This window comes from Cuculus canorus, chromosome 9, assembly GCF_017976375.1.
Source record: "Cuculus canorus isolate bCucCan1 chromosome 9, bCucCan1.pri, whole genome shotgun sequence".
Taxonomy (NCBI): domain Eukaryota; kingdom Metazoa; phylum Chordata; class Aves; order Cuculiformes; family Cuculidae; genus Cuculus; species Cuculus canorus.
This window is the reverse complement of record NC_071409.1, coordinates 5,429,103-5,444,800: the sequence shown is the minus strand read 5'-3', so window position 1 is coordinate 5,444,800 and position 15,698 is coordinate 5,429,103.

Below are 15,698 nucleotides of genomic sequence, written 5' to 3'. Positions count from 1 at the left end.
ATACGCTAAATATAACTCCTCTTTCTGTCTTCCCAACTCTCTCTGAAACTACTGGACACATTTTACTCTGTTGTGCTGGTTTTGGCTGGGATAGAGTTAATTTTCTTTACAGTAACTGGTATGGGGTTGTAGTTTGTATTTGTGCTGGAAAGTATCGATAATGCAGGGATTTCTTCATTAATGCTGAGCAATGCTTATGCAGAGCCAAGGCCTTTTCTTCTCCTTACATTGTCCTACCAGCGAGTGTCCTACCAGCTGGGGTGAACAAAAAGCTGGGAGGGGACACAGCCAGGACAGCTGACCACAGCTCACCAAATGGACGTTTCATGCCATACAGTGTCACGCTGTACAGAAGGAGGAAGCAGAGAATGGAGTGATGGCATTCGTTTTCCCCCAAGTAACCTTTACATGTGATGGGGTCCTACTAATGGGAAGTAGTGAATGAAATCCTTGTTTTGCGTTGTTTGTATATGTGACTTTTGTTTCGCACATTAAACTGTCTTTATCTCAACGCACAAGTTGTCTGACATTTACCCCTCTGATTCCCTTCCCTGTCCCACCAGCAGAGAAGGAACGATGCTATGAGGAAGGAACAGGAGGAACAGGAAGGAACAGAAGGAACAGGAGCTATGAGTCCGCTCTGTTTACAAGAAGTTGCTGTGCCACGGAACAGGATTCAATTCCCTTTCCTTCAAAGGCATAGGGAAATGTCTCATCTCTCTGCAGTTCCACTTGTATAATTCACTTGTAGTGAAAAGAAAGTCGTCATTTGTGTTCAAACCTGACCTGTTCCTTGACTTCCCCAATTCACATTTTCCACTACTGCTTTACTTCTATAAAGCTTAAAACCACAACTGAACTCAGCAACAATTACTACACAAGATCAGCAAACACAGACAAATCTCTGTAGAAAATTATCAAGAAAGAAAAGGAATTTTCAACAGACATCAAGCATTTTCACAGGCTATAATGAGCGACTAATTTAAGTTTAGAAGGGAAGGATGAGCTGATCCACCCGTTGCTTCATTTCACCTTTGGATGGGTTGACCACATCTATGTTAGGTGTTTCTGAGGTATCTCATAGATACTACACAACATACTACTACAGAAGAAGAAAAAACAAGAATTTTCCTTCACATTTTACAGAGAGGTATAGAATTCTGGGTTTGGCTCTTTCCTTAGTGTAATATAAAATGAACTTAAGGAAGTCTTGTCTATTCTTTCAAAAGACTGCTCAGCCTCCCTCCTTCCCCAGCCTATTTTGGCCACAACTGCAGACTAGCTTTTGTAGGACAACAGGGCTTTTCAATCACCAGGAGTCATTACGATTTGTTGTCCTCCACATCTTCCAACTTTAACAATGCCCGAAGCAAGTCCCGTAAACTATCAGGTCTAAAGGCTGTGACAGCTTTTGCTGTTGGCAGCCAAGCACAAGGGGTTATTGCAATAGGACACATTGCTCAGCTATATTGAATACATCCACAAACTGCAGGATCCATTCAGGGCTTCAAAAGGACTACAGGTATTAAGGCAAGAGTTTCACGTGCTACTCAAACACTCTACCTAAAAATCTTCTCTCTCACTGTTACATTCCCTATAAAAATCTGCTGAAAACCTGGTAAACAAGCTGCCAACTACCACCATCCCAATATGGAAATGTACTAAGTTCTTCCATCTCAGAACTTTTCCTCAAACAGTACAGCACATCACTAATTGAAAGTAAATAAAGGTTTTAATGATTTGAGCCTATATAAGCCTTTTTTCAATTCAAAAGCTAGAAGTATCTTAAGGATAAAAAAAAACGCTTGCATAAAATCGCTGCAGCAGAGCACAATCAATCCCTCTATCTCCATTTGTTTGCTTTAGCACTTTACAAGGTTCCCTCAATTCTCAGGTCCAGATCAATCATTTGTTAAAGAAAGAAATGAATAGGCTTGGGTGCCTCAGCAGAATACTGATAAGAAACAGCGTCAGCTCGTTTTAACTGAGGACAAGAGCCAACTTAGAAAGAAGATTATTTTCCTCTTCTCATCCTTGGTAGAAGACTTCACAAAACTTACCACCAAGGTGAATAAAAGGAAAGAAAAAAGATGTTTCCTAGCAACTCATTTATGATTCTCATGTGACTTTTATTGACTATTTCAGCTTGGCTGTTTGAAATGATTCGTTGTATTGTCACATATAGTGACAGTATATACTTCTTATTATCTACCCTCACCATTATTGGTTGAATATTTATTAAAGACTACACCATTGCAAACCTATAATTTTAAATGCCTTAAGTGCCCAGGACAAGGAATGCATAAGAGATGTAGAAGTCCATTACAAGCAGACAAAGAACTAAAGTAAAAACAATGTTAGCTCAGAGTATCTTATTTCATACTTGGACTACAATAGCTTTTAATGCTAAGACTAAAGGACAAGTTTATTATGAGGTACAAAAGCTGTAAATAAGCACCGAGTTTACAGTTACACCGAGTTAGAGTAAGGGAAGAAAATGTTTTTACCATGATTTAACTTCTTAAATAGTTTTATTTACATGCATTAATTTCCTTGATGCCAATGACAATGACCTCTCACTTTGACATCCACACCCCGGAACACCCCAGTGCCATCGGTATAACCCTCATTCACAAAACACTGCAAAACAAAAAACTGCAAAAACAAACAATAGCATTACAAATACAGTTGGGAGCCTGATGACAAGGTCAAATACTATCTGACTGGTACCACGTGAAAGGAGTTTCTACTCTGCAGTTGATAAAATAAATTATCTAGGAAATGGTACAATACACACTGGAAGTCACTGAAATTACATCCAGGGACAATGCTTAAACCATAGTCTTGGGGGTATCACTTTATTCTTTTTGGCATGTATTGCTAGCTTAATGCCTTATCTCTATTTGCTCTTTTCTATTACAATCTATTATCCTAGTCAAAAGATAACAAAATACTTTGACTTTCTACTGGAATTTAACAAATGTTTTTCCTGCCTTTCCTACTGAAGAACTAGGGAAGCTACATGGAAGTTGCTCTATAATACCAAGTGACATGCACTAATCGTCTTCCATAATACAAAGACAAGTCAAATGCATTCGGAGAAAGATGTTCTATTTTCAGACGTGCCAAATGACTGACTATAATTCTTCTCGAAGACACAAGAATGACATAAGAAATATGACTTCTATCATTAAGCAAATTCCCCCAGGTCTTAGTTTCTCTGCAAGTGTTCTTTTTCTGATCATAGGAGATGCAGTTTAATTTTTCCTGAAACAACAGCCAGAGAAAACAGGCAGATTCATGAGGCATCACACAGAGACCTGTTCCTTGCTTGCTTCTGTCAACATGCTTTTTCCATCATCTGCAGTGATGAAGGCTAATAAAGTGCTGCTATTTAAGAGTTGTATCTCTGCTTTATATCTCTGTAAAGAGATATCTGTCCTCTACAAGAGGCATCTCCACTTCTTCTCAGTCTTCTCTTCAGCAGAATCTATGCAGCAGATCACATAAAATACTGACTCAGTCATGCTACAAGTTGGCTGTTTTCTCCCCTCAGATGGTGTACATGACCTGTCTCAACATTCAAGCATCCATAAGGACCACTCTAGGTAAAATTTTGCCTTATAATGCAGGTATGCAGAGTAAATTTCACGTGTGACATTGCTGTATAGTAGTTTCTTAATTGGTATTCATTAATTAGGTACCCAAATATTTCACTCTAAGTAATAGGTTAGATTCTCCTTAGGAGCATTAGTAACTGGATTCAGCTTAGTTTCCTGTCAGATACACTGGATGCAGGAAAAAGACAGCCTCAGACCACTTTGAAATGCGTCCCATTGCCTAGCATTTTCAAAATTATTAAATTATTACTGTAGAAAGAAAAACAATTAAAAAATATGCTTTGTTTTATAACACACGCACAGTGTCACTAATTGTACATCAAAATGGAGTTTTGCAATGTAGATAAACAGATAAGGATGGAAGAAACCTCATTCAGAAAGGCAAACCAAAGTCTGCAAGTGCGTAAAAATACAGGCAGCCCAGGAATGTGGTTAAGTCACCATCCCCAGAGGTGTTCAAAAGACAGTAGGTGAGGTACTTAAGCATATGGTTTAGTGGCAGATAGGTATGGTCGGACTCGATGACCTCAGAGATCATTTCCAACCTGGTGATTCTGTGATTCTATGAAGGACTGGACAGGGAACTGGCAGAATGGCACACTTCCCAAGACGCTTTTCATCATGACTACAACTATGTATTGCTATCAGTACATAACAAATTTACAGAATTCCTATGTATGTATATATTTGGCTATTCATAGCTTTTTTTCTGCTGCCTCAAATTGCAAGCATAGAGAATCCTAAGTCCTGTTTAGAAAAGAAACATATTAGTTTAATGTGCTGTTAGAAGGTTTTAAATACAGTAAAATTTTAAAACATATTTTTTTTAAGAAAGGCAAAACCTAACAAGGTATGGATGAGAAAGGGACAGCGAAACATTTCAAATAATTGCTGAAATTTTGATGCTGGGGCAAGAGGAGAGAGATTACAGTGACAGAACATATTAGAAAGTACACATAGATATATACAGTATATATGTATCTATAAATACACATACTTATAGAGGACTTATCTGCGGTATCACTGTGTTCACAGATTTACATGTTAGTTAGTTTATGAGAAAGTTCTGGCCATCACCAATTAATGAAACTAAATTAGTATACTTTGCATTTCGAGAGTGCTTCTGTAGAGGAACGTAGCATCTTCATTCACTAGTGTTTTGCAGAAATACCTTCAGTGCATCAGAGCCTCAGCCACCCTTCTTATCCCAAAAGATGATTTCTTTGTCAAAATGAGGAGCGGTGGATCTTTATATCAGATGTTTGCTTATACAAAGAGAAACAAAGGAGTTATCCCCAGCTGCTGCTTTTTAGATAAATGGACACGTAGACTCAGAAACTTTCATGAGCTCTGAACTCTCAGTTCTCTTGAAAATGCTGTTTGATCACAACTGTCACTGATGACGTGTTCTGAAGATCACTGATGCAAATCCAAGAGGAGGACAAGCTTCTATCATTGGATTTTTTTCAGCCAGCTTTACAAGCAGTGCATATATTCCTCAGAGCAACTTTACTGGACATAGAATCATAGAATAGTTTGGGTTGGAAGGGACCTCAAAGATCATCCAGTTCCAACTCCCTGCCATGGGCAGGGACATCCCACTAGATGGGTGGGACATTATCCCAGCAAGTCAGTTCTTTCTCCAGGGTTACAGGTAATGATAATGAACTACCTATAAATCAATCCAACAAGCTTTAAGAAATTTCAAGCCAACAAATTGATGCATTCTATCAGCAGCGATCTTGTTGGTTCAGGTAACACCCAGACTCCTTACTTCCTGTCATAAGGATGGTATGCCAGGTATTCGACGTCCTTGTGTATTCAGCGTATCATGGCTGGGGCTGCTATGCTGCCTTTTCCTTTTTCTTTTCTTTTTTTTTTTCACAGGACTGCTATTCCCACAGAGATTTATGAGATTAATGAGGAAGAAAACAAAAACAGTAGATCAAGCAAATTAGACAATATGAATGAGTCAAACATGTTCAGTGTATTCCTCTCTTACTGTCAGACCAAGCTATTCAGAATCTGGCAACTGACTTCCTCAGCCAAATTATTATGAAGAAAAAACCCACACATTATCCTGGTAATGGACATTAATTGACAGGAGAGCTAATTTAGTGGAAATTATTGGCCCGTAAAGGTGTGCAAAGAAGCAAGACAAAGGCTTAACCTAGCTAAAAAGCAGTACCAGTGTTGGGGTTTTTTTTCCCTAATATTCCTAGATAAAGATGGTCTTCATATTTGTCTATTTAGAAATGATCATTTTTTCTTGTAACCTACATTCTCAGATCAAGAAAAGCTGAGTTCCCTTTACGTCATCCATTTCATCACTCTTTCAGGAATTAGTTCGCTACAAACGAATTTCCCAAGTCTGACTGAAGAGTTTTTATTTGACTTAAAGGAACTATACAACTATTAAATTACATCTACTAGATTTCTAAGCCAATATACTCTTAGATAGTTGAATCCAAAAAAGTGCAGTTGAGACAGAAAACATAAATTTATCTTGTTAAATAATACATGTATCTGTGATGGGGTTATGGAGAGTGACAAAAAGAAGAAAGGATTCTGTACACAGCCTTAACAGAAGAACAACAGATATCCCCTCCTTGAAATAGTGATCTAAAAAATAAAGACAAAGCTTAAAACCCACCAGTGAGAGCCAGACTTCAAGGAACTTAGAGATACAGTCTTCCTTAGTCTTCACTCCAAGTTTCCCTTTTCTAGATAGTCTCTCCATTTCTCCTCCTTTTCTGTCTCTTATCAGTAGCCAACCGCTGTGCTCTGTAGTAACAAGAGCTTTGCTAATTGTGCTCCAGCCCATGCCTGTTCAGCATTGCTGCCCCTTGATTGGTGCCCCCCGCTGCTATACCCTCTGAGCAATTAAGCAGCCTGCTAATTTCACTTTCCTCTGTGTAAAGCACTTTATGGAAGAGAATCATTGGCTCTTGCAGCACAAGATGTGGCAGCTTTGCTACATCCCATACCAGCATCACCACCTGCTCCACCAGTGCTTTGCCACTCAGTGGGAATGGATGTGAAGAGCCAGTATAAAGTGCTGCCAAAGCAATTTGGACCAAACCCAGTTTTTAGGCCTTAACATTTCCTGAAAATCTGTCCTCTTCCTGAAAAATCTCAAAGTCCAGATTCTTGTTGGCTATAGCTTCTGTTTTGCCACAGAGAACTTTATGATGTGCTTGGAAACTGGGTTGGTGAGACCCAGCAAGGCAGGCTGTAGTGGACTAGAGCCTCGGGGAGTGGTGGGAGAATCACCTAGAAGCCCCATTTTTCCCACTAAATTAAAGCTCTTGGCAGCCTGTCCTATCAACAGAAAACAGTAATATAACTGTAACTGAGTATTTATCCAATGGGTCCTTTCCAACCTTGTGATTCTGTGTGATTTATCCCTCTAACACCAACCCATTCTATCTGGAAGATACTTTCTGCAACAAGAAAGATAAAGTCAAAGCACACCACCATGGTGGAAGACCATGGTTTTCACCCCACTCTGCAGCATTCAGGCACGCAATTTTAGACTTCTTAAGCCATACATTACACCCAGACTCCTCAAGACCTCTTCTGTTCAGCAGGACTTTCTTCACTCTCATTCTTTAACCCACAAATCTCACAAGATCCTGCACGGTTTCCCGCAGTCTCTGCTTTGGTGGCATCTTAAATCAAATACAGGGGAACAAGACCATCCTAACTTTAATTTTTTTTTTATTTTTCACTTCAAGGACTATATGTGTATGTGGCAGAACCATGTTGTTTTAACCTAGAAATTCAGAGAAAGCACCGTGATTGGAAATTATACCTCAGAAAAGAGCTTTAGGATTCACAATTGTCAAGTCTTGGTGTGGAAGAATTAACTCATTAACACACTGCTGTACTGAACCATTGCCACTGACTGCAGCAATTACCAGTCTCACTACTTTCAGTTGCAGCTCCAGATTGACAGGAATGGCTGCCTTTTTCTTAACCTGTTTATGAGCTTGAGATGGACCAATTGGCTTTTCCAATTGTTCGATTTAAATTCTTTAAGCCAATCACAATGTCTTTGATAGAACCATAGAATTCTTAAGGTTGGAAAAGACCTCCAAGATGACCAAGTCTGACCACAACATGGTCCCACCACGCCTACTAAACCATATCCCAAAGCACCATGTCTACACTTACCTTTTTTTGAACCCCTCAGGAATGGTGACTCCACCACTTCCCTGGGCAGTCTGTTCCAATGTTTCACTGCTCTTTCAGTAAAGAAATTTTCCTAATATCCAATCTAAACCTCCCTTGGCACAACTTGAAGCCATTTCCTCTTGTGCTATCACTTGTTATTTGGGAGAAGAAACCACTACTCATTCACCTCACTACAGCCTCCTTTCAAGTAGCTGTAAGGCAGTGATAAGGTCCCTCCTCAGCATCCTCTTGTCCATCAAGGCTAAACAATCCCAGTTCCCTCAGCCACTCCTCATAACACTTGTTCTACAGACCCTTCACCAGCATCGTTGCCCTGCTCTGGACACGAGGCTATTCAAGCCTTTAAGTGAAAGTCATACATTAAAGTACACATTCTGAAAATAACAGTAGTGCATCACAAAAGACACCAAAGCTGCACATTCTGCATTTTCTGCATACTTTCTTCCTTCCTTTCTCTCCATCTATTGCATACAAACACATGTGCTCTATAAAAAAGAGGAAAAAAAAATATTTTGCCGTTAATTAAACCAGATAATTGGAAACCAGTGGGGGGAAAAAACCCACAACAACATAGAGCAAGGACTGAAAAAATTAAGTAATCTAAGTAAAGAAAAAACAGATGCCACCAAGTTGCCAGAGTTTGTCATCTGCATCAGGGTAACAAACTACACACAGTCTTTCAACAATGGTCTGTGCTCATACGTCTTCTCTTATAACGGACAGAACACACAGTTATTGCAGCTTGGCCAATAACCAATTTTTTGTTTTAAGACAAGTTACACCCAACAACAGCAGACCTCAGATGCATTTTTAGATAATAACTAGAATTGGTTCGGGTTTTTTTTACAGGGTAGCCATGTGAAATTTGGTGTGATTTTCATCATGACTGCTTTGTAATGTAAATCCAGTTTGAAATTTTGCAAGGAGGTGGCTACTCAAATCCCAGCTTTTCCTCTCAGCCACTGTCAATTCATCAAAACTGAAGCAAGCAGAAACATGCCAACTGAAGACAGATAGCCCACGCTACTGCCATTGATGTTGTAAGGACAGATTAACGCATCTCGTCTAGACGAATTGCATGTGTGTGAGAATGTCACTTAAACTCTTTTTTTCCTACTTAGAATATGCAAAAATATTACTGACTTTGCTGTTAGCAGTTTTCTGAACTAAGGAATGTAAATACATAAGAGTTTGGTAAATGTTAAAAATTAGCCATACATTTTATTTTGCGGTATCATGGATTTCAGAGTGAACCAAATAATCCTGTGGGACAGTAAAGGACCACACTCCTTGTTTACCACACTTCTGGTTGTTAACAATGTAATATACTGCCCATAGCATCGCATTATTAGATCTGGAGCTTTCAGACCAATACTAACGCACTTTTCTGGAATTGAAACAAATAGAACTGTTCTTTAAAGCTGAAAAGAAAAGCTCAATAGCCAAAGTATAATGGGCTTGTATAAAATACTTGCTGCGAAGCTCTCTGCGCATGTGTCAGGGTAAGTACAACAGCTTTGGAGGAATGGTATTTTCTTCAGGTAGCTAAGGATTAAATAAAGTTTTGTCAGTAACAAGCCAGGAAATTGAGTACTTCATTGGGAATATTTATTATACAGAAAAAAAACCCACCCTTTTCATTGAATCATTTTATGCCTTTGGTTGATACAGATCGACTTCAAATACCAAAAGTACAAGACAACATTTGAATGAGCATCTTTAAAAGGATAAACCTCTGCAATGAATTAAGGCCACATCCGGATCCCCATGAAAAATAAACCTCGGTAACCATCAAGCATCGCTAATGAAGAGATCATCTGTGACCTGACTCACAGGACTGCTCTGTAACACCCCTAAAATGAGATCAGCGACACAACTGCTGAAAATATACTCAACCACTACAAGTTTAGGAGATGTTTGTAGAATCAATAACTCAGAGCTAAAATAGAAGCAAAGGAAGAAGAAAAACAAATAACCTGAGTTTAGGAGCACATGACCTTATTCAGTCCTGCAATGGAATTCTAGAAACACCAACGGCTTGATTCAAATCCTATTGGAGCCAATGGAGAAGCTCCTACTAACCTCAACAGCATCTGATTTAGGCTGGCACTGAATTTTTTTTAGATATTGTGATCTTCATAGATTTCTATCTGTCCTTTCCATTATAAATATGTATTTCGCAAGTGGCAGTTATGCACTGAAAAAATTTTTTATCCCATATCCATATTTTTTTTTAAATAAACTTGTTTCAACTTTTCTTAATATCTTTTCTTCTTGAAGAAATTAACTTTTTTTTCTGTAAGAGTAATAAATTAACAATTTGCACAATAGGAAATATTTCACCTTGGGAAAAGGTAATGAACCGAAAAGTAAATTCTACTATACTGTTTAGAGGAAGGCACAGTAGGGTCTTATGTGTTTACAGCATTTTAAAGTATGGATTCTATTATGACAGAAAACTGCACAGTTACAATATCTCCATCACGATGGGAAACTGTCATCTTCACCCTGAAAGCACTATCTGGGACTATGCAATGTATTCAATAACTGTAATACAAATAACACATTCTGAGGGCAATAACTCTGGATAAATCTACCTGAAACGTCCTGGAGCTTTCCACAGTGAGTTTTTTTACACTTCTTTCCAACTCAGATAAGAAACAGTTACATTATTTTTAATCATCGTGCCATATTTTATTTAATAAATTGATGTAAACACCAAATTAAACTCTCTGCCAACAAATTAAATTGAAACAAATGAAAATGCTTTGATGAAGGAAACTTGGATAAGTAGTGCAGGACAAATATCCAGACTGAAAGAATTAGAAGTGAGCAATGGATTTTGGTAGGCTATTAAAGATTTAATTAATTGTCAACTCAGAAAGTATACAGTACTAAAACCATCTGTAATACCAAAAAAAATTAAGGGAAGGGAAAGTGCAAAAGTCAGTAATTTTTATTAAAAACAAATCCATCCCATATACACAGGATTAAACATTTACAACTAAACCACACAACACAGGATTTCCATCTGCGCCGCTGGTCCAAATACAAGTGCTAATAGTCTCTTCTGACTCCCTGCAAGAAGAAAAAAAATCCCAATTAAAAGAAAAGAAACTCATGTAAACCTTGAATGCCACAGATTTAATTCAGGTAAGAATTTGACTTTAAAAGCTTAGGCAAAGTCTCCTTTTGGCTATAGTTGTTTTAGAACTGGATTGTTTGCCCTCGAGCAGCTGGCACAAGTCTGGCTCACTAATCATTCCAGCAGCAGACTGCAGTTTCTGCCTTCATGGCAGCACAGTTTCTGAAGCTCATTTTTTCCAAAAATTTAGAAGGTCAGAGCTATAATATGTGCCAAATCCATTGTCTCTTCACATCAGCCCAGAGAAGCGGAGTTGCAGGCTAGAAGCCGCCTTCTAAGATCGCACTGACTGCTGATGTGGTGGACAGGAAGGGGCTTTAAAAGGATGGGGCTTCTGATGCTCCCATACAGTTCCCTAATAGCTATTATTTGTAAGTAGTAATAAAAAACTTCATTAGGTTACTGTAATGTTAAGGATGAGAGAAAACAGAAATAAAAAGAAGGAAACCTTCAGATAATTTATGTTTTAACTTCTGGATATTTTCTTACTAGACTTCTCTACTAGTGGTTTAAATTCTCTATATTTTAACGTTCCTTAGAGGGAAGGACCTCTCTTAGGAAAGCTATATTTATCAGACTAATGTTAGATCACTTTTGAACTTAACGCACATCTATCTCTGCTTGTTAAAACAATTATCTGGTCTTCTTACCACTTAATTGATCATTTACTCCTCAACAGGGATATGAACAGTTACAACAGCCAACACTAAGAAAAAGGAGCTCAGAAGGGAAAAACTTGTTTTTACAGGCCCTAAGGCATTAAGGGAGTAAATTTTGCTCCATTTTACCTATTGAGAGATTTCTCGCATGTTGTTCTTTAAAGGCAACTACCTGTGCCATAGTCTGATCTGGCAAAGACAGCTTCCAGCAGCACACGGCTTCTGCTTAATACAAATACTGTGCTACACTCCGAAGCAAAACATCAGACTTAATCTAAAGTGATGTGCAAAAAGCATGAAGAAACTGCACTACCATTGTTTCTTTTTTGTCATTCGCGTCTTCATTTCTGACTTCTGAAGTGCTAGAAGGAAGTAAATTAAAGAATTTAATGCCAAGGCACAGGTTCAACACAAAGACAACACTTGCTTGCTCGTCTCTTGAAGGAAAGAGGGCAGAGCGTTGCTGGTGTGCCTTCCTAACTCCTCAGATCAACTGTCAACTAAAGTTCTCAGCAGCTGCATCTCAACGCTTGTGATGTGTGGAAGAAGATAAAATAGTACTAAGACAGGGCAAAGCCAAGCAAAACTTCTGAGCTATAGATATACTGAGACACTCACCAGACTGATCACATCCCCCAGCCACCTGCCCAGATGCCCATAGAAGGGAAGTCAGAAGCCTTCATTTAACTCCTGCGTATGTACAAATTCTTTCTAATTTACTTCTCTGTCGAATATAGTAGATTAACTCTATTTCAAACAGAAGAAAGTGCTCATAAATCAAGTACAATTTATCACAACAATGTATATTATTCTTTCCAGTGTCTTCCAAAGATGGCAAAAAGTAGTCGCCCCTTTAGTAGCTATTAGAAATTACCCATAATAGCCATAATCTGCTAAAAGTGTAATCTTTTCAAATAACTGCTAGATTTAGCAAGACCTGACAGTGGCCAGTTGGCCTTAGATGTCCACAGTTCAGGGATATTTGTTCCTGTGCTTACAGGCTTTGTAACACAACTACACAGCTGATCTTTAATCCTCACTTCTGCCTTCCACACATCCTCTACCAGTAAAACAACAGCCTGTAAAAGCTCTCTCTTTTTTCAGATGAAAAAGTGACCTAAATCATAGCCTTGTTCTCTGCATTTCATTTCAGGATACAGAACCCACTAAAAAAAACACCAAAACCTGTATAACTACCACACGTGGAACAAGGGCAGAGGAGGATATCAATGGCAAAACTAGGAAATTCCCCTTCCAGATTCTCAAAACTAATATCCTATGTTCCAAATGAATCAGCTACAGTAAATATGCTATTTCTCCACTTAGGCTATAATTCTCTGGCTAGTTCCTGTACCCACTGAAAAATATGCAGATTATTAACTTTTCTTTGAACAAAATTGTCCTGGAATGGAAATTCATCACTTCATTTATGTACAATAGAAACCTGTTCAAAGGGAAACACCACCTGTTCCTAGCAGATGGTAAATTAGCATTGAAAAGGATCACCTGTACTGGAAACCCCGGGTTCTAATTCTACCATCAGGAGGTAAATCAGCAATGTAAGCCACAATAAAGCACTATCTGATTTAGCACTTGCTTTTGCTCCAGGAGCATGCCTGTAGCGCACACTGCTAAGCGTCCATTCTCTCACACTGGTGCCCATTCATCAAACTTACAAGCAGTGCGCCAAGCCTGCATCATGGCAAAATGGGCTTGGATGTAAGCCATTGCATTTACATTTATTAATGACCCTTGCTGAGAAACCTCAACCCACGATACCCTAACCCACTTCAGGATTTCTTAATAAATCCATGTAGTTATTATCCCCCTCCACCTTTTCTCTTTTTTTTTTTTTAAGGAAGAATCTAAGATGAAAATTGAGATGGATGCAATCACTGCTCTCACTCTTGATCTTCATCTGTAATACCATATGACAGTCATATGTGCAACAAAAATTGAAAGCAACCATGAACGATGTAAACATCATCAATCTTTAATAAGGCCCTAATATGCGAAGCTGGTACTACACTGAGTCAGAGACCATTTCCCTTTTCCACCCCACAGTGAGTTACAATACTTTGGATTTTTTTCACTGTTATCAAGGCTGCAAGAAAGTAAAGAAAGGTGCTTCTGCACTTGAAGCACTTTTACTTTATTAAAAGTCTTCCTAATGTGAAAAACGCTCACACAGTCACTCCTGCAGCTGCTGCATTACTGTTATTTTCACCACTCCAAGTACAAAATGAGATTATGTAGGGGGTTCAAGAGCTGGATTTAAATCCAATTCTGCAGCTTCTGAATGCGCGTTAATATAATATTGTGGGATTTGAAGGGATGGGCCTCAATACCTTAAACTATAGCTTTTTCAAACATCTGGGTCATTGGCAATGTCACTGATGCTTTTATTCTAACTAAATCAAGGGGATAATCAGAAGTATAATCCCTGATCAGTTATTTGCCTTCAAGTCATCCAAAATACACTTACAGCAATGAATCTGTCTTGCTGTGGAAGGTCTTGGTACAGCAGCTTGTATTAACCCTTTCAAAATATGGGATGCACTGTTAAAAGAAAGAGCTGATGTCTTCAAGTCTGCCTGAATGACTCAGTAAGAACAAGGACTAGAAATCAAAATGGGAAGCAGGTCACAAACCACTCTATCAAACACCTGCCCAGAGAGGAATCAGTAAAACTAGATAGTTATTGAAAGTTAAATGCACCCACTCTGCAAATCTGAATGAGGCACTGAAACAAATGACTGCATCAGTGAAATGTCTGCAAACTCAGCTGCATTTGTCACAGCAGCCTTGTGTTTGCCACCTGGTGGCTGGCTACCAACAGCAAGACTCCCACTTATAAAACTCTACCTGGATTTGCTCTCTATTTAGCTTGCAAACCATTTGCATTGGAATAGTACTTGGCAGTAGGAAGAGAGCTCTCAGCCTACAGTTGTTCTCCTCCTGCCTTGCTCTGCTAATATCATTTTAATAAACGCTACTTCTGCATTGTTGGTTTTTTAATGTTTCCTACCTGATTAGAAAGAATATCAGCATTATCACTGGGTTATACACCCAGATGCAAGCACAGAGAGGGAAAAGCACATCAGTCCAATTCTAATGCCCAGAACTGGTTGTAGGAGAGGATGGATCGTTCAGCCACCGCCGGCCTGGGTGCTTTTGCAAACACTCCTGTAAGAAGACAACTGACCCCTCCAACCCAAGAGCGCTGCACAATTGTTCTTTTTCATGTAATAGAAACCACAAAACCGCAATGATTCCTACAGTTACACAAATATGAACCTTTCCTGGACCTGTCTCAACAACCCACCAAGTATGCTTCAAAGGGTAAGTACTGCTGATTCCTTCATCTTACTGCATCTGGTATTCATCTACTACTCTGTTACACAGCACGGTGAAAAGAATAGGCAGGCAACCTTCGCTGTTCATATAATTCTCTGTCATGTTTCCCCTTATTCTCCTTCCCTATGTTTCCTCTACCGCCAGCACTACTTCCTGGAGGACCTTCTCTCTGCTGCACCCCGACCCCTACCCGGCTCTATTACTATTTCAAGATTCTGTAACAGTAGAAGAAATAGGCCAGAAACACCCTGACCAGAAGTGTAGCCAACAGCCGTGCAGTGGCTCGGAGACTGGGGAATGGTGGACCACACCGGGGGCTCCACCTGTTCCTGCTCTGCAGGGGAAGAAGGAACTAAGACACCAGCATCAACAGACACAGTCGTTTCTGTTCAGATCCACTCTTTTTTCCACCTTCTACCTCAGGGTCTTGGCAAAGGGCTCATCACCACGCACGTTATTCAAAGCAAGATCTATTATAGTACACTGCCATATAAATACTGCCGTCATATTTCATGCTCTTATCTTGGTTTATGTTTTTCCACAACCTGGACTCTTACTGGTTTTTATAGTCCCTATGGTACAATGAGTTGCCTGTAGAAATACTCACGTCTTTCCCACATGAAGTCAAAACTGATTCAATGCTGTATTTGTACAAATGGCACTTTCTCACATGCATTCCTCTACATTAAACCACATTATATCTCACTGCCAAAGATTTCA